At 40.4% G+C, this 20960-nt stretch overlaps 1 protein-coding gene across 1 annotated transcript in view; it reads left to right on the top strand.

Moving 5' to 3' along the window:
* The first annotated feature begins 456 nt into the window (after window positions 1-456).
* The window catches only part of LOC124545380 (fatty acyl-CoA reductase 1-like), a 163300-nt gene continuing 142796 nt past the window's right edge, over window positions 457-20960 (top strand). Inside the window, exon 1 of the mRNA XM_047124290.1 lies at window positions 457-536. The gene's annotated coding sequence lies outside the window, so the exon portion shown is untranslated. The remainder of the gene's footprint in view (window positions 537-20960) is intronic.

Below are 20960 nucleotides of genomic sequence, written 5' to 3'. Positions count from 1 at the left end.
ATTGACGAAAAAGAGATTGTATAAAATTCAGACTGACAACAACAAGGAAAGCGTGTCAGAAAAAAAGAGCACAAAATTAAGTGTTACGAAGTAGTTTTTGAAGTTATTTGTATGGAGCGTTACGTTGTCCGTAAGTGAAGCGAGAACAAGGAACGATTCAGGTTAGAGGAGAATATAAGCTTTTGAAATGTGTTATAACGGAAGGATGTTGAGACCTACTTGGGCAGATTGAGCTGCCGAAGAAGGGATACCATACAGAATTCATGAAAGGAGAAGTGTGGTCCATAACTCGACTAAGAGAAGGGATCGGTTGGAATGGCACATGCTAAAGCATCCAGGATACTTTCCGCATGTTAATACCATGACGTAAATTTGACGTCAATTCATCGGCAGGGATAACACATTCGGCTTGAGTGATGTAACCGGAACTGCTCGGACTGCTAATAAGCGTAGGAGGTCGACGTTCCGACGAGTACTGACGCCACTGCCGCGAAGCCTGTCGTACCCCGCACGTCGCCGCTTTGCCCTCACAGAACGTAAGTCACATCTTGGCTTCACCGCATTTTTTCCTTTCCTTTACTTTTTTAGGGGTCCTACCCAAGACCTTTGCACTCAGCTACATAAAACAAATCGTGTAACTGCAACAAATCGTAAATATACGTACTTAACAATTTCAGTGAAAGCAACAAGAAAGACTCAGACTTGACGATGTGCAGAAGAATGTGTAGCTGTATTACAACCGGGGCCGTTATTAGATATTTTGCCGCTATAGACGAAAAATGACGTCCCCTCTTTTTTACCATCATCGGTTTCCACCCACCCCCTACGCCACCACCAACGTACAATGGCACAACAATTAAAATCTCCTATTATACTTTTAATCATTAAACTAATATGACCAAACGACGTCATCTTCTGGCGACAGTCATCAGTTCAACTGACGCATGAGAAATGATCAGCAGAGACAGAACGAGAAAGAGGGACTGAGGGAGGTATGGTATCAAGTCACAACGTGATCGTAGGCCAGTTTGCTTCCGTTTTGTACTCAGTAGCTGCTACTTTACTCTTTAGGTAGGTAGAGGCAATGTGTTTACTTTCGTCAAAGTAAGTGACGATTTATTATGTAACAGTTCTGTAGCTCTTGATATCAACGCTGTGTTTTAATTTTTCATCTCTTCGTTTTTTCTCCTCATTTGCTCAACTTTTCGCTGTTTGATTTGAAAATAATTTTTTCAGCCTTTTGCCGCCCCTAAAATGTTTTCTTCGTAGGCGGCCGCCTAGTCTTGTCTCTTTGTAGTAACTGTCCTGGTTACAACTGACTAGAGTTTCCAAGTGCAGCTGAGAATAAGCTTGCGTTAAATGTATACAACTCTGGTATGTAGAGAGTCTAGAAGGTTAATCACCTAACACATGCTCTGCAGTATTCTCGTACCTGAGAGGCACTATCGATAACTGTTTCGACAGAACTCAATTGTAGCCAAAGGCGCGTATTTGTAGCCAATACACAGATTTTTGAGACGTTGGAGGAAGTGCAGTTTTTTACAATTACAAATTTGTAAATGGGACAGTGCCTGTTGACATTAAAATCCTAAAAGTAGCATAAATGTGAATGTCGATGGTTTTTGTTGTGGCAAGCTAATGCAAGTAGTTCACGAGTTATCTTACTGTAAACAATGCTAACACTGACAGCTGTTTGTTCCATGCTATTTCTTGGATGCCAGCCGGCGATGTTATGTTCTTTTACATTGTGTTATGTTTACACAGTGAATGCATTGCGACGACCCTGTCACTTATTGTGTGATAATGGACGTAGCAGCACGTGCTTGGCAGATGGTATTTCCCAGTGCGAAAATAGCGGACATGCTCGTGGCTTGTAGTGAACTCAGGAAGTATGAGAGTACGCGTACCGCGGACGCAGAAAGAAATCCCAATAGACAGAAACCTCTTCAACTTCTTCACACAGTTACAGATGATATGAAACGGCGTATTAGTGCTGAAATGCTAGAACGTGTGCATCAATCATTGCATGGCAGACCGCAAGCCCGTACTGACACTGGTGGTAGTCATTTTCAGCACAATTTTTGAGGTTACATTGGTTCCTTACATGTCAGACCCGACAGAGGTATTGCATTCGCCTTTCCTTTTGTCTTTCGTTTGTCCTAGGCCATAATTTAACAACACGACACATCCGGAGATTTGTGTACGGCTGCACGTACTCGCCTATGAGAAATTCACATTCGTTTTTGTTACAACGTGAAACAAATGTCATTGTTTAAAATGTTCCTACTACGATACATCGTAAACTTCTTGCACTAGGTTCTTGCAATAAACAGCACTGACGTTCTAATGTAGTCTACTCTGAATTTGGTATGGTCACTAGGTATTGATACCTGGAAATAGTTGTACCTCTTCTAAATAAATAGACCTTTGTAACTTATAGCACGCTGCATACGGGCTTCATAGTTGTGCCCCTGCCTACCATTCCAACGTGCGAGATCGGCATATAAATGACGTCTTCGACTATCGAGATATTTGCGGTTCATATGCTTCATCCTATAAGTTAAACTGAGTCGATCCCAATTGTAGCCTTGTTGTACATAATAAACACAATGAAAAATCTCTAACATATTTGAGCGCCAACCATTACTGAACCGTACTGGTATTATAAAAAAATAAGTAAATTATTATTTACAGAGCTGCATGACTTGTGTGAATCCATAGATAAATGGCGGAAATGATATTTATAATTTTGTTCCTGTAAAAAATTTTCTATATTACTGAAGTGACACAGCACCACCTTCGACTTTCACAATTTCGTTTATCACGGATATCAAACGAGAGTAGTCGACGTGTTGGTCGTGTAAGGTTGTTTGGTGTAAGAGCTCTGCAACAGGGAGCGAATATCTTCTCAAACATTTTTAAGTTATAGGTCGTCATAGACTGGTGCGATTCTAACAAATCATTGAACAGTTAAGGCTGTTCACAGTGCCTTTGTTATGGTAACGTTTTCGAACAGAACGTGTCCCCATGGTGGTTATTTGTACTTTCGATTCATGTAGGCATCATATTCTGATTGTTAAAGAATACGAGGCAGCTAACACACTCTTTGCTTCCTTCGCTGTTTCTGTTATGTGTTCCTCAAACGTAAGCGATTTTCTCCAAGTGAACTCCGTGGTATTTGGCAGACGCGGTTCACGGAATATTTCGACTGATCAATCGCGAAGTTGCTGGCTAAATTCTGTCTTATTGTCATATGAATAGCCACATAGCTTTTGTTAGCATTTATTTTGACGTGCTGTTGCTTAATCGTTTTTCAGTCTATATCATAGCCGTTTGGAATTCGTAGTCAGTGTTAATTGCATTGTCGTCTGCTTGATACATCACTGTATCGTCGTCGAATATGAACTGTGGTATTTAAACAGATAAATATTAAACACTATCGGTCGCAAAATGGAAGCCTGTGCAGCTCCAGCACAATGGGCTTCGCCACATTACTTACTGAATGTTGTTTGCACTCCAGTATTATTCACGGAACTAGGAACCTTCGTTACAACAGTTGCAACTTGTCGTAACTTTTTTGGTAAGGTGCTAGATTTCCGAACGCCAACAGAAATCGATAATGCGTAAATCGTTATAGGCGCTAAAAGCTGGCTAAAGCCGGAACAGCCGAAATTTTTGTGAAGGACTGAACGGTGTTGAGAAGGGATAGGATAAACACAGTTGGTGTTTGTTGCTGTTGGACGTAGTTTACCTTCGAGCCAAATTGAAATAGATAGTTAGTACACGCAGAGGTCATTCTTGGCAAGCGGAATAAAGTGGTAGTTAGGTCCATTTACTGACCTCCCAACTAAGAGGATACAATTTCTGAAAGATTCAAAGAGAACTTGAGTCTAATTTCCCTCATACAATTGTAGTTAGTGGTGACGTCAATTTACTCTCGATAAGTTGGCAAAATACATGCATAAGTCCGGAGGTAAACGTTAAGCATCATTTGAAGTTGCGCTAAACGCATTCTCTGGTAATTATTTCCAGAAATTAGTTGATGAGGCCACTCAGATAGTAAACGGTTGTGAAAACACAGACGACCTCATAGCAACAAATTATCGTGAGCTCATAACGGGCATCAAAACGAATACAGGGGTTAACGAACATAAGGTTGTCGTAGCGAGACTGAAAACCGTAACTCCCAAATCCATCAACAATAAACGAATAATATACCTGTTCAAGAATCAGACAAAAATCCGCTTGACGCTTTCGTGAGGAACAATCTCCACTCGTTCCGAATTAATAATGTGAGCTTACACGAAATATGGCTTCAACTCAAGGAAATTGTATCGACAAGAATTGAGAGATTTATACCAAAACAAATGACTGAGTTGATCCCCCACGGTACACGAAACAGTTTAAAAAACTGTTACAGAAACAACGAAAAAAGCAGGCCTAATTCAAACGGACGCAAAATCCCCAAGACTGATGATGTTTTACGGAAGCTCGAAATTTAGGGCGGACTTCAGTGCGAGATGCTTCTAATAGTTCCCACAGCGAAACCCTGTCTCGAAGCGTGGCAGAAAATCCAGTGTCTCGTCCTATGCAAAATATACTACCGGCAAGACACAATCAATGCCTTTCTTGCGCAATGGGAATGCTATCGATGACAATGCTGCTATAGCAGAGTTACTAAATACAGTCTTCTAAAATTTCTTCACTAAAGAAGACACAGTAAATATTCCAGAATTCGAATGAAGAACAGCTGCCAACGTGAGTAACCTGAAAACAGGTATCCTTGAAGCAGTGAAGCAGCTTAAATCACATAATAAAAGCAAGTCTTCCGGTGCAGAATGTATACCAATTAGGCTCTTATCAGCGTATGCTGATGCAGTAACTCCATATTTAACAGTCATATACAGCCGCTAGAGACCAAGTACCTGTACCCAAAGGTTGGAAAGTTGCGCAGGTAGCACCAATATTCAAGATATGCAGCAGGATTTTGCAACATATACTGTGTTTGAAGATTATGAATTACCTCGAAGAGAACGGTCTATTAACACACAGTCAACAGGTTCAAATGGCTCTGAGCACTATGCGACTTAACTTCTGAGGTCATCAGTCGCTTAGAACTTAGAACTACTTAAACCTAACTAACCTAAGGACATCACACACATCCATGCCCGAGGCAGGATTCGTACCGGCGACCGTAGCGAACGCTCGGCTCCAGACTGTAGCGCTTAGAACCGCACGACCACTCTGGCCGGCACAGTCAACATGGAATTAGAAAACAGATTTCTTGTGCAGCACAACTAGCTCTTTTTGCACACGAAATGATGAGTACTACCCACAAGAGATTTCAAATTTATTCCGTATTTGTAGATTTCCAGTAGGCTTGACTCCGTACCTCACAAGCAGCTTCTAATCAAATTGCGAATGGATTCGTGATTTCCTGTCAGAAAGGTCACACTTCGTGGTAATTGACGGAAAGTCCACGAGTAAAACAGATGTGATTTCTGGCGTTCCGCAAGGTGGTGTAACAGGCCCTCTTCTGTCCCTCATCTATGTAAACGATTTAGGAGACAATCTGGGGAGACTTTTTAGGTTTTTTGAAGATGAAGCTGTCACTGATCGTCGAGCCCAGTCATCAGAAGATCGAAACCAATTGCAAAACAATTGTGTTAAGATATATATATATATGGTGAAAAAACTGGCGATTGACGCTAAGTAATGAAAAGTGTGAGGTCATCCACATGAGTGCTAAAAGGAACCCGTTAAACTTAAATTGGAACAACTTAAATTGGAAGAAAGCATAGGAAATGTTGTTGGGGGAAGGTGAACCAGAAACTGCATTTTATTGGCAAAACACTTAGAAGATAAAGCAGATCAACTGAAGAAACTGCCAACACTACGTTTGGCCGTCTTACATTGGAGTACCGCTGCGAGGTGTGGGATTCTTACCAGTTAACGAGATTAACGGAGTATATCGAGAAAGAAGCACGTTTTCTACTATCGAGAAATAGGAGTGGGAGTCACGGACATGATACAGGATTTGGGTGAAAATCATTAAAATAATGCGTTTTTAGTTGCGGCGAAGTCTTCTCACTAAATTTCAATCATCAAATTTCTCCTCCGCATGCGAAAATATTTTGCTGACGCCTACCTACATAGGAAAAAACGATCATCATAATAAAATAAAGGAAATTAGAGCTCTTGCAGAAATATATAGGTGTTCGTTTTTTCTCCGCAGTATTCGAGAATTGTTGTGAAGGTGGTTCGGTGAGCCCTCTGCCGAGCACTTAAGTGTTATTTGCAGGGTAGCCGTGTAAATGTAGATGCAGGTAACAATGTGTATTGTTTATGGTAGATGGTACCACTTCATTTACAGACTTCTAAACATAGAGATATGTAGGAGTACTCTGCCCGTTCAGGTGAAGGCTTACAAGCAATTTTCGTACGTAATAAACAGCCTACGGGGTCCCAAAACAGTGTACGATAAAATTATATCGCAAGCATCAGCATTTACGCGAACATTCAACGAATTGCGTTAAGCCTAGAGCATAAAGACCAAGTCGTGTATAATTTCTTCACACTTAAGCGATATACATAAGTACAACCAATAGTCCTAAACTTTATAAGCAAATGGTTCTGGATTCTAGTTTCATTATGTGCAACTTTCTTAACGTATACTTGTTTTCAACACACATATTCTTTAAACTACTACAGTAGCATTCACATACTTTCAAATCAAGGCAATTGCCCTAATAGGCTTTTAGCCGTAAGGTCATTAACAACCTAAGATTACACGACATCATACTCAGTGCATAATTACTGTACGGAGTTCACGATTTAAACTGCAGTGCCGGTGTGAAAGTCGTCATTCATGCACGTTGCGACATTAGAAGGGTTCAGGACAAATTTGTTTATTTTAATAATAATCAACTTATCATTTGTTAATGAGGAAACATATCGTTCCATTATACAGGGTGCTCCATTTACCTTGGCCACCACAAATACCTGTTTTTCCAGATGAAAATTACTTAATGTTTCAAATAAATATTCTTTAGCCGTCTGGGGGATATCAATCAGCATGACTGCCTTCGTTGTAGCTTTATTTCTTTCATAGATGTGAACAGCGGTATGACTGTTTTAAATGACACCCTGTATTTTTTATTTGGTAATTCATTTCCTGTTCTAAGGACCTATTCAAAAATGTATTACAGTGTACCAATCACTGAAACACAACGTTATTGATTACGTAGCACAACATTGACTTTCACCCCGGGATCACAAACTCGTCCATTTTCTGAAGTTGTTAAAAAAAAAAAAAAAAAAAAAAAAAAAGATTCAAATGGGTCTGAGCACTATGGGACTTAACTTCTGAGGTCATAAGACCCCTAGAACGTAGAACTACTTAAACTTAACTTACCTAAGGACATCACACACATCCATACCAGAGGCAGGATTCGAACCTGCGACCGATGTGGTCGCGCGGTTCCAGACTGTACGCCCCTAGAACCGCTCGGACACACCGGCCGGCTGGAGTTGTCTGATAACAAATGAAAAGCAAGTGAAAACATAGCACAAAATTGACTTTGACTCTCCTGTACCATTGTCCAGGAGCAGAACATTCAAACGCGCTCGAAGTGGTGACCCTGGACACCGATACACTAGCGCAATCGTTGGATGAAAGAAGTATTTACTGCTTCCACTGTTGCCTGCTGAAGAGGATTACAAGCAAGCACGATACGTTCCTGCGTGTCCTCTGGAGTTGTTGGAATATCGAGATAGACAACGTCTTTAATGCATCCCCAAAAAAAAATCCAGAGAATTTAAACCAGGGGACCTAGAGGCCAAGTAACTGTTCCTTCTAGGCAAATCCATCTGACGTGATACCTTCGGTTCAGAACAAGACGTGCACGCAGGGCATTATGTGCTCTACATCCATCGTGTTGATACCACATAAGCATTCTGGTTCTTAGCGGCCCTCATCCAGAAGAGGAGTTCGTCTGTCGAAGTTGGCATACGTTGTGCCGATTAGACTACCATTAATGGAATAAGGGCCAATAATTGTAGTACCAAGCATCCCATACCAGACGTTAACTCTCCACTGACGCTGATGTCCCACTTCTCTTGCATCGTGGGATGTCGCTGGACCAATAATGCATGTTCCTTGTATTTACCTGTCCTTTGTTTGAGAGGATCTTTCGTCGGTAAATAGAACATTGGAGAACAAGTTCGGGTTGGCGAAGATTTGCTGCTGTGGCCACTGACACAACTGTACACGATTCTGGAAATCATTTCCACGCAATTGTTGATGTATGTGTACGTGGTGAGGATGGAACCAGTGACGCGTAAGAATACGATGTACACTGGTTTTAGGAACGCCAATCTTGTGTTCAAGCTGTCGTGTGCTCACATGTGGATTCATAGCCACGGATGGGAGAACATTTGCTTCGGCAGCTTCGTTTGTGCGAGTGTTACGACGATTGCGTTGTCGTGGGTTGAAACTTCCCGTTTTACGAAGCGTCGCAACAAGACGAGAAAACATCCGTCGGTGAGGTGGGCTCTTGTCAGAATATCACTCTCTGTACAATTCCGCTGCCCGGGGCAGCATTTCGCCTACCTTGAACAACAACAATAAAAGAAACGTTTGTAGGAAAGACAGCCTTTACTGTATGACTATTCCACACAACAGTATTAAAAAGTACTAAGCTACTGTACTAAATGTACCAATACATAAAAAACATTATTGCAATTACTGTTCTACTAACCTACATTCCCCATAGATGAGTAGCATTTCTACCTTCTCTTCGTTGGTGTACGTTCTATTCACACAGCTCTTCAACTGACGATGGATGACGGAATAACGTGTGTGCATTCTACTTACGTTTACATTTGTCCTCTCTCAGCGTCAGCACGTTGATATGTTCCATTACTCCTAGTACCTGCACTAAGCGCTGGGTTCGTCAACGTCCATGTTATGTTATGTAATTAATAACGTTGTGTTTGAGTGAATGGTGCACTATGATACATTTTTAAATAGGTCTTTAGGAGAGGAAATTAATTACCGAATAAAAAATACAGGGGGCCATTTAAAAAAGTCATACCGCTGTACATATCTTTGTAAAAAAAACAAAGCTACAACGAAGTCAATCATCTGATTGATGTCCCCTTACGGCTGAAGAACATTTGCTAGAAACATTTTGTAATTTCCATCTGGACAAACAGTTATTTAGGGTGCTCAGGACAAATGGGACACCTTGTATATAAAGCTTTCTCAACATCAACCACCGGCCGCTATGGCCGAGCGGCTCTACGGGCTTCAGTTCAGTGCGACCACGCGGCTGCTAGGGTGGCAGGTTCGAATCCTGCCTCGGGCATGGATGTGTGTGATATCCTGAGGTTAGTTAGGTTTATGTAGTTCTAAGTCTGCGGGACTGATGACCGCAATTGCGCTCTAAGCCATTTGAACCATTCGACATCAACCAATCATTGACTCGGTGTAGACCACTACCTTACCCACGCGAAATTTCCTATCACAGATCGATAAACATACACTTTACATATTATTAACGCGCACACTGATGAGAGATCGATCAAAATAAGGGCTAAATACATCGGAAACTGACAATATTTCGACTGCGACAGGCGTCGCGTATCAAAACCAATCCTATGTACAACGCAATAAAATACTTCCTTTTTGTACAACGGCTACATCTCAAATACAGATAGAACGACATGTACGATATAGACGGAAGTACAACTAATAATCCTGGGCTGCTATGGAGCATTAAGACAGATGCAGGAGCTAGTGATCACAAGGTCGTTGTAACGAGACTGTATACCATAACATCCAAATCCACCAAAAATAAATGAATATATATCTATTTAAGAAAAGTATATAAAAATTTGTTTGATTCCTTCCTAGTACTCGTTCTCCACTCCTTACAAACCAGATGTGGTTTAAATTAAAAGAAATGGTGTGGAAGGGAACTTAATAAATTAATACAAGATAGTGCTCATTTCCTAAGGCACACAGATCAGAACACTGTTACAGGATCAACCTAAGAACCATGTGAAATTTAAAAGAACGCAAAATCTTCCAGGTCAGCCGTGTTTTACTGAAGCTCTAAACTTAGCACGGACTTCAATATGAGATACTTTTAATAGTTTCCACAACGAAACTTTGTTTGACGGTAAATCCAAAGAGATTCTGATCGTATGTAAAGGTGCAGAAGTGGCAAGACACAGTCAATACTTTCACCGCGTGATAGCAATGGTGATGTTAGTTACAGTCAGTACTTTCCCTGTGTGATGTTAGTAATGGCACTAGAGTGGAGTTGTTAAATACGGTTTTTCGTAATTCCTTCACCCATGAGGACTAAGTAAATATTGTAAAATTCGATTCAACAACAACTGTCAACCACTTAGAAATAGATATCTAGATATTGCAAAGCAGCTTAAATCACCTAAAAAAGGAATATCTTCCACTCCACATTCAATGCCAAATCACGCAAGATTTCCTTTTCACAGATCCAGAAACCTATACTTTTTTGACATTATTAACACCCACACAGATCGACGACCGATCAAAATATGATGAACAAAACAAAATTCGATGTCAGCTTTGCAACGCTAGAAAACAAGCTGTATGCTGGCAAATTTCTGGGGGTCCCCTTTTGTCTAAAACACTCATTCATGTTGGAAGTCCAGCCTTCGCTAAACAATTGACAATGGGCCTGGTCCCACGAGGTCACGAATAAAGAGCACTGAACGCAAACAGTTATCCAAGGTCTGCTGTTACGCAGACAGGCATCAAAGCGTAGTAGTTTCCTTGTGCAAGAATAAAACACTTAACGGTTCACTCCTGCGCAGAAAACAAGAGTTACTTCTGTTGCTCGGCATATAAACACACGGAATAAAGGCAACGTTAGGAAAAACCGGCAATCGAGGGAAATAAGCTTACTACATTCAAATATCATATCAAAATATAACCAACACTAATTTAAAATGTAAATTAAATCTTGGCAGGACACACCAAACATCACGCCTTCCACAAACCCACGAGCAGTTTGCTCTCTAATACATGCTGCATAGGTTAACCATAGTATCACCAAACAACTAGAACTATAATAAGGATCTAAACTGATAGTGGTATGTCACACTTTGTTTTGTACGATTCTTGAAGCCTGAACAGAATGGAAATACATCCACGTTCATCTCTAAAATCAACACTGTTCTGTTGTACTACGAGGTATCTGATACTATATGCTAGAATATAGATGTAATAATTACACCAAACGATGCCACTAATGATAAACTTACTCCAAATCTTCAAGCATTTTTGTAACTGTTGTTAATACAGAACCAGCATTTTACCGTGAGGACTATCGACAACGCTCACCTTTGCACAAAATTGTAGTTTGCTTCAAGAGATGGGCTGCTATTCCTTCCACACAGACACATTGCTGTTCTCGTTAAATGAGCACCTTTCGTCACTCATGCGCCATGTCTCAGACTTGTCATTTAGTGGCTGTAGGAGCAGTTTTGTAATAATAAATTTACTATCAAAGATTAGTTTTCAAATACAAGTTTAAATGTTTCATTTCAGTCGAATTGTGGAATTGGCGGATCACGTGTTTTAGTTAAATAGACGTTAAAATGACACTCGGCTGGTAATGACGTTGGATACAATGGTTTGGACTGGAGTTGACGTTGTAACTCATCAGAGAGGTGCTGCGATGGGTTCAGGTTGGGGCTCTGGACAGGCCAGCCAGTTTCAGGAATGTTATTCTTCGTCCTATCGCACACGACACAACTTGATTCACCACCCCAAATTTCGAGTCATTCACTGTCTGGTGGCATCGAACTTTGTACTATCTCAGGTGATGATTAGCACTGAGATCACTGGGCAACACAGACCAAACCATTTTTCTGTTAAAGCTTTTATACTGACAACAGAATACTCCACGCTTCTTTTATCGTGACGTCGCCTCTCCTGTCATATTATAGTTCCGTATTACATAGGAGACGTCTAGATGTTTTGATACACACTGTCATTTTCTGGAATCAGAATACTGTTATGGTATATAGAAGCAATACGACCAGGAACTCCAATATAAAATGTCTTGTGTTGAAATTGTGGCACTAATGGATCAGATGCACGGGGTATTACAGTAGCTCTGTGTAGACACCTATTACCATATGCATCCAAATCTGGACATAATAAAAAATTTCGTTAGGATTGTAGGAAGTGGTGATGTTTGACTACCTAACATCCAACCATGATCTCTACAAGCAAGAAGACTAGCAAGGAATTAATTTTCTGTACACTTACAAGTTTGCTATGGAAATGAAGTCGTAGGGGAACGATGCGCGTAAAAAATATGTAAAACATTTTGCATTAACTTGGGACAATTTTTTATAATTTTATTTGTTGCTTACCTGTAACCATAAACACCACTTTAAATCCTAAATGAGTCTCCTGCACGAATCCATGCTTAACAGACTATATTCAATCATTTACAGAAATAATCAACTGATTTGGAGCCAGATTCTCTGTTACAAAATTGCCTCAATTCGACGAATAAAGAAAATGTGACCTGTGTCTTCCTATACTGTGAATTTATTTTCATTGGAGTTTCAAATAACTTTTCCATACACAATCGGAAAAACAACTATCTTGGCTACCAAATGTGACACAGACTGTCCCTTCACTGCACAGATTCAGTGTTGAAACACGTATTATAATATGTCCTTACGATAATCTACATGTGTCCTGTGTATAGTAACAATGAATAAGTAGACGCCAATGCGTGGTTGAAATTATAGCGAGTACAGCTCGATTCGTGTTGCACATGTTGCAGCTCTTGCTAGGGCATTCTGGCCTGACGATATTTGTATCTCAATTATCTTCCACTTTTAAGTTCTTTCGCATACTGTTGCAGAATATGTAGGATATTTTTAGTGTCTTGTTCTCTTATAACCGAGTGAACTATATTTTTTGTATAGTTGACCTATTTTCGTTTATTTACTTTTTACTTGCACGTCAAGTTCCGTAGGACCAAATTGAGGAGCAATGGTCCAAGGTCATGGAATATGTCAGTACATCATATTACAACATACAAGTAATAACAGATAAAAATGAAATGTTTATGAACCCGAGTAAAGTCAATCCATAAGTCTAAGTAAACGCAACAATACAACAAGAATCAGCTTAGTTTTTCAAGGAACTTCTCGACAGAACGGAAGGTGTGACCCATGAGGAAACTTTTCAGTTTCGATTTGAAGGCGCGTGGATTACTGCTAAGATGTTTGAATTCGAGTGGTAGCTTATTGAAAATTGATGCAGCAGTATACTGAACACTTTCTGCAGAAGTGTTTAAGAAGTCCGATCCAACTGCATGTTTGATTTTTGCCGAGTAGTAACTGAGTGAAAGCCTCTTATTCTTGGTAATAAGCTAGTATTGTTAACAAGAAATGACAGTAAGGAATATATATATTGAGAGACCAATGTCAAAATACGCAGACTCGTGAACAAGTTCGTGAACTTACACCACTGATTGCCCGTACCACCTGTTTCTGAGCCAAAAATAACCTTTTGGAATGGGAAGAGTTACCCAAAAATATAATACCATACGACATAAGCGAATGAAAATAAGCAAAGTAGACCAATTTTCGTTTCGAGCGATCACTCACTTCAAATACCGTTATTTCTGGCGTGTTTTCTCTGTTTTTGTTGCCGTTTCCTCGCCGTTCAGCAGGTCATCTGCAACTGTACAAATAACATTAGCAAATATGAAAAAAGTGGGCTTATATACATCAATGTTATATTACTGAAAATTGCAGTACTTACGTGGATACAGTTTTGGTGCCCTCCAGGTAGCTACCAGATTTGTCATGTACATACGAGTTTTGGTCCGTCTGCCGGTGCTTTTAAACAAAAGAGAAAAATGTAACTTTCGCACCGCGGTCGTAATTCAAAACATTATACCATCTTGCTGTTTTGCTGTTCGCGTGTGTCGTGAGAATATACTGCTTTATTGCGAAAAGGTTTTGAAAATTTTTGCGTTACTTCTGATAATTTCTGTTCCTTATCTATGTCTCTGTATGTGATGGGGGAGTGTTGTGTGTTTGTGTGTGTGTGTGTGTGTGTGTGTGTGTGTGTGTGTGTTTGTGTATTTATTTGTGTGTATGAATGTGTGCATTGTTGCTGTTCTATATCTTGTTTCAGTTCTCTCAGAGCTGTAAAGAGTGTGTTGTTGACAAGTGTGTTTTAATTTATTACGTTCTTTCCTTCCACTATAGCCTTTTGTATGTAATAATTTCCTTCTATTTTTAGTCTTCCGTTCAAACTGTTGCCATTTTTTGCAGATGTGTAGAACAGTTTCGATGTCAGTGGGGAAAACGGTTTTTGTTAATTTGGTGCTCTGCGTGTGTGGTCACTCTTCTGAGCTCTCTTGCGCTCTGTATATCTTCTTTGGAGGTTTCTGCTTGTTTGTTCTGTCTATTGGACTTGAGAAAGGTTACATGTCAGCTGTTATATACCTGCATTGCTGAATTTCTCTGAGGATTTTTTAAATCTGATCGTAGCTTTCGTTGAATTGTGTTGTTTGTTCCGAATGTTATTGCGATCCCTTGCTTTTTGATCGTTTCAGATTATATTTCCTATTTTGTTATTGTATGTTAACGTGTACCATCTACTTTTTTCTTCAGATGTGGTGTCGCCTGCTGTATTGTCTGTGTGTTCTGCCACTGTATTTTCAGACCCTTGGTTGTGATCTGTAGTAGGTGGGCGCTATGATTGTTTATCATTTTTGTCTTATTGTTGAGCTTCTTTATGATGTCTTCTTTGTATTAATTTTCATGAGCAATTTGATTATATTTTGTTCCTGTGTGTAGCTTCAGTCTAGAACCGCGCGACCGCTACGGTCGCAGGTTCGAATCCTGCCTCGGGCATGGATGTGTGTGTTGTACTTAGGTTAGTTAGGTTTAAGTAGTTCTATGATCTTGGGGACTGATGGCCTCAGATGTTAAGTCCCATAGTGCTCAGAGCCATTTGAACCATTTTTTTCCTGTGTGTAATTTTCTGATTTACGTGGTGTGCTGTTTATCCTGAGGATCATTTGTGTGTAACTAGCGTACTTATGAGCTGTTGGGTGATTGGATGAGCTGTGGAAAACAGTGCTCGTTGATCTCGATTTTCTGTAGATGTGAAATTCATATTGGTTGTCGTTTCTTGTAATTGTAATATCCTGGAAATTTAGTTTCTTTTCTCTTTAATTTCCATTGTGGATTTGGGGGTGTACTTTGTTGATGTTACTGGGCCGGACACTGTGGCCGAGTGGTTACAGGCGCTTCAGTCTGGAAACTCGCGACCACTACGGTCGCAGGTTCGAATCCAGCCTAGGGCATGGATGTGTGTGATGTCATTTGGCTAATTAGGTTTAAGTACTTCTAAGTTCTGGGGGACTGATGACCTCAGATGTTAAGTCACATAGTGCTCAGAGCCATTTGAACCATTTGATGTTACTGGGTAGCTCTTGTATCTTACTTTGTGTTGCATCTATGATACAGATTATATGATCCATATATCGGTACTACTTTATTATATTCTACCCTTCTTGTCTGAATGTGTTGTTAAATATTACGTTCTCTGTATGATGTCCGCCTCCAGTAGCTGTGTGGTCAGTGCGACAGAATGTCAATCCTAAGGGCCCGGGCTGGATCGGAGATTTTTCTCCGCTCGTGGACTGGGTGTTGTGTTGCCCTAAACATCATCATTTCATCCCCATTGACGCGCAAGTCGCCGTAGTGGCGTTAAATCGAAAGACTTGCATACGGCAACCAGTCTACCTGACGGTGCCCTAGTCACACGACATTTTATTTTTTCTGCATGATCTAAGAAAACGGATAAAGTTCCTCTGATGGGGGACCAAATGGGTAGCCTCTCTTACTGCAAATAAAGGTTGTAGTTAAAAATGAAGTAATGCCGTTCTGTGATTAGCCAACAGACGAATGAAATTCCATTTACTTGTTTGTCTGGGAATTTCTTCCCTTTTAGCCGTTGTTCCATAATGTGTATAGTTTCTCTTGTGAGTGTATACGTCTACATGGATCTAATGTCAAAAGATACCATTTTCAGAATTAAAAAAAAAAAAAAAAGATACCATTTTTCCTTTTGAGGAGATGTTAATGTTCTTAATGTTCTCTATTAAGTCTCCTGCATTTTTCAGGCTTTTGTTTGAGTATGTGTGTGTTTTCTTTAGGAGTTCGTACATGTCTCTGCCCGGTAAGCAAAATTGGGCTTGTCTGAAATTAACCATTGGTCTGAATGGAATAAGAGGGTTGTGGCTCTGTGGAAGGCTTGTTAAGAATGGAGCTTTAGGGTTCTCTTGCGTCACTCTTCTTGTTGGCTCCTGTGTGAGGGTGTGTGTGACACTTTTCAAGAAAATCTTAGGTTCGTTTGGTATCATTGTCATGGGTAACTGGTTAGCCTGGTTATTTCTACCAAGGATTTTTCTGTTTTTCCAATGTTATCTGTCTCTGTTATCATGACTAGAGAATACCATGTGCCTGCGTTGGTAATGAGTGCCTTATGTCATTTTAGTTTTAGGTGTATAATGTTTATGGTTGTGTCATCACATTTCAATCTGATTATCTGTGTGGTGAATTATTCAATCTGTTACGTCATACAGTACTGAGGAGCTAATGATTTCCTTTGCTAATTCTAAATGTAGTTTGTATATGCTGCCATTCAATTCTTGCTTGTTCGAGTATAGGGAAGAAATTTCACATTTCAGCAAAGTACACGGAATTTTTTCCATTCTCGGACTCGTGAGACTTAGAGTGCGTTTGTTCTGCCACCCCGCTGCTTGCTGTATGTTTTCCACATTGAGACCATCGACTATCTCCCAGAACAGATGTACTGAAGCTTATTATGGGGTGTATATACAGATCATTACACTGGGATTACAGAAGAGAATATGCAGCCACCCAACAGCGTACAGACATTTATCTTTTGACATCTGCCCTAAACATTAGCAGCAACACCCAGACGGAACTGAAGCAATATTTGTGAATGTCACGGATCCACTTTACAAGTGTGTTTAAAATGGGGACTAAATAAAGTTTTTTACATCTTAATTCACTTTTAAAACGTACCTAGAACTGACTGAAATAAAGATATCAGAGAAATATTTGTTACTCTTTTATGTTGTTAGTATGATAGTTCTTAATAGCATGTAATTAAAAAACACCTAATAGAAAAAAATTAAATAGAATCTGTCATTGACAATTGCGAGTAATATTTTTTGAAGTTAGTACCATGTTCTCAGTGCGTCTGAGTGTTTTACTGAGCTATGCTGGCAGGAGCAGTGCTTCTGGTAGTTCACTCTTGCCAGACTGGTCACCTGGTGAGTTTCCCCCTAGGGGGCCCTCTCCTTTTCAGTATGTGGGTGGCAACCATGTGGGCCCTTAGCTACGTCTGACATTACTTCAACTTACTTGTGTCAGGGTTCTTGTGTTTTCTTATCTACCGGCCTTTATTAGCTAACCCTTGGTTTTTTTCTACCCCAACGGTATTAGACTCGAGGCTGTTTTTAGTTTCCCTAATGTGTCTCTAGCAGAGGCGACAGTGGCCAGGATGGACCTCACTACAGTGAAGCCGGCAGAATTCTGATTAACACACAGGCAGGACCGACAAATAAAGTCCAGAATGACAGTAAATGCGTAGGAAGAAAACCTTGATTAAAAATTACCTGGGCCTCCAGGTTCGGCACTGAAGCGTTGGGCGTGTTCCCCATCATTCGGAAAACTTCATTCTGCAAAGAATCCAAGAATAAAGCATCAGATCGGATAGAAATTAAACGGAATGGACCCAGCAAATGAAAACGGTATCTGAATTTAGGTTTATGGAACGTCCAGGGCGTAGCAACTAATAAAATGCAGGTACACAGTGAAATCCATTGGAGCAATGTAGACGTAATATCAGTAACAGAAGCAAAAAGAAAGGTAAAGAAGTAGCAGAAATAGATGATTATGTTCATATTTACGGTGGAGTCAACGAAGAGTATTGGGCAAAAAGGGGGATAACCGTTGCGGTACATAAAAAATGGAAACGCTGCATTAAGAAATAGGACGGTGTGGACGAATGTCTGATGTGTGTGGAAATGACGCTAAAAGGATACGACGTAGCGATCGTTGCAGCATATGCACCCACAAATAATGCTACTCATGGTGAGAAGAATGATTTCTTCAATGATCTGCATTTTCAAAGGGATTTTAATGGACGAGCCGGCAAACAGGACGCTAGCAATGTTTTAGACAAATTAGGGGAGGATATTGTGAATGATAATTGAGAGACGGTGACAGAAATGTGTAGACAGTACAATCGTAAGATATGGAATGGATTTTTTCGACACAAAGAGAACCCATTACATAAATGGCCACAGGGAAATAACAGTCTGTAATTGGTAATCCTACAGGGAAGGAAAGTAATGGTACACAAGTGGAAGATTGGAGAGTCTACAGGGGAGAAGACTGTGGATCTGACAATTATCTGCTTCGTTGTGCACTTTGGTTCCGCTTTTAACAATCAGGAGGTGTCAAAACCGCTGTTAACGAGATTGGAAAGAAACTGGACCAACCACAGTATAAATTAAATTTACTGCTTCTTATACAAACTTAGATTGAGTGGAAGGGTGACGATACAGCATTGGTAGTAGCGTATAAGGCCATTGTGAGAGCGACTCATGAAGCTGAATGAGATTTTCACTCTGCAGCGGAGTTAATTAAACATGAAACTTCCTGGCAGATTAAAACTGTGTGCCGGACCGAGACTCGAACTCGGGGCAAGTGCTCTACCAACTGAGCTACCCAAGCACGACTCACGCCCCGTGCTCACAGCTTTACTTCTGCCAGCATCTCGTCTCCTACCTTCCAAACTTTACAGAAGCTCTTCTGCGGTTACTGTGGAGTAATACGAACAACAAGTAAAGAAGGTGGGAAAATATATAAAACTGTGGAAAATATGGAAAAAAATGAATTTTGAAAAATGAGAGTACTTACATATCTACCTGTCAGTGATCTCTGCTGTTACCTGAAATGACGAAAATTAAGAAATATTAAATTTAATTTTTTATTACTTTTACCTACTCGTTAGGCCTCAGGTGACATTACTTAGCATAATTACAATAAATCAATTTCTTATGAATAAAAAACTACACCATGTTCATCTCCCCATGGTGCAGAGCTCATCCACTCAAGTGCTCCAGATGTAAAAGATGAGAAAGTGGGAGGGGTTTGGAAACAATTTATGCACGGGCTGAGGAGGAGAGGGTTAGTGGCGGATGATGGGTGGTCGAGGACTGATCATTTCCTGAGGGGAAGGAGATTAGAGTCGGACTGACCTTGAATACAAATAGCACATGTTTAACCTAATGAAGATCTTATCTGTACTAATGACAATTTAGATGAGTCTCCAAAGACACGCCCATAGTTACAGTCAACCTACCAGCGACAGGATTCAAACTGCAAAAAATACAGGCATTCACTACTGGAAAAAAACGTTCTACGTATACAATCTTTGTGGGTTGGCTAAACTCCTCTGCCAAATGACAGGTTCTTCGCTCTAGTGGTATCTAGGCCATATCAGTGTGTTTGGCATGTCTCAAAATCATCGGCTTTAGTGTCACTTGTTAAAAAGAAACCTCAGCCTTAGCTCGGGAATGAATTAAGCTATACTCAAATGAAAGGAACCTTTCTTTCTCTCATCTAATGGGCTATGTGTTTGATATGCCCCCTTCCCATTCGAAAATTCGGAGCTGCATTCAAGTTGGCTGCTTTCAAAATAGCCACGAGATTTGGGCTTCAGTCATCTCACCGTACTTGACCTTTCATTTCTGTTTGCCTACATTTTTTTTTGTTTTAGCTGAATGGTTATGGTTACACACCTATGGACCACTATATATTACAAGTACAGTAGAGTCTCGATAGTTCGAGGTGAATGAGACCGGAACCACCTCGAACTATCTAAAATTTGGACTATCGAAATTTAAATGGGAAATGAAATATTATAATATTGTAAGTAATACAGGTCAAAATATGAACTTTATTAAAGTAACAGTATTTACACAAGCATTTGCATTGGCAGAATAACAATAATCATATATTTTGACAAGTAATAGTGAAGTGTCTTTTTTGGCGAAGCTGCAACGTTTCCTCGCGGCAATGTCACGCCACCGTCTCAGGAGCAGTAGGTCAGTTGGTGTCGCCTCAGGCTGTTGTCCCACGTAGCATATGGCGGCTTCGAGAGCAGCGTAGCCATCGGTGTGACTCATCATCGGTGCAGCCTCTGCCTCGTCATCCTCGTCACTCTCACACTGCGATGGAATGTTAACCGTGTCAATTACAGAAGAGTCTGTCACTTCCAACTGTTCATCCGAATTTAACCACTCGCCTACTTCCACCTCTTCTGCCTCTTCACACCCTGGCAATCTTCTGATTAAATTACACAATGGTTGATCGTCCTCATCTGCTAAATCTTCAGTTTCTGTGTCTGGCATGCTTTCTTGTACAATTTTCCTCCATGACTTACAAATTGTGTCTGACTTTATTTCGCTCCAAGATTCGCTAATCCAGTACACGACGTCCTTCAGAGTCACTTTCTTCAAAGCTCCTACAATGCTTTCGTTGTCTTCGAAATGAAGGATTGAATGTAGCAGTCGCCGTCGATACTTTTTTTTTAGACATTCCAGAACGCCCTGATCCATGGGCTGAATGAGACAGGTAACGTTTGATGGGAAAAACAAGGCGCGGATACCGCCGCACTGCACTTGAATGTGAGGAAGCATTATCCATGAGCAAAATTGCTTTGCATGGCAGTCCCCTTCCTTTTAAAAAATTCTTGCAGTCAGGTACAAGCGAATTAAAAAAACCAGTTCTTGAAGATTTTCTGATTCATCCAGGCATTA

Source organism: Schistocerca americana, chromosome 8, assembly GCF_021461395.2.
Source record: "Schistocerca americana isolate TAMUIC-IGC-003095 chromosome 8, iqSchAmer2.1, whole genome shotgun sequence".
NCBI classification, from domain to species: domain Eukaryota; kingdom Metazoa; phylum Arthropoda; class Insecta; order Orthoptera; family Acrididae; genus Schistocerca; species Schistocerca americana.
The sequence above is the reverse complement of the archived record's forward strand: the minus strand, read 5'-3'. Positions and strand labels throughout refer to the sequence as shown.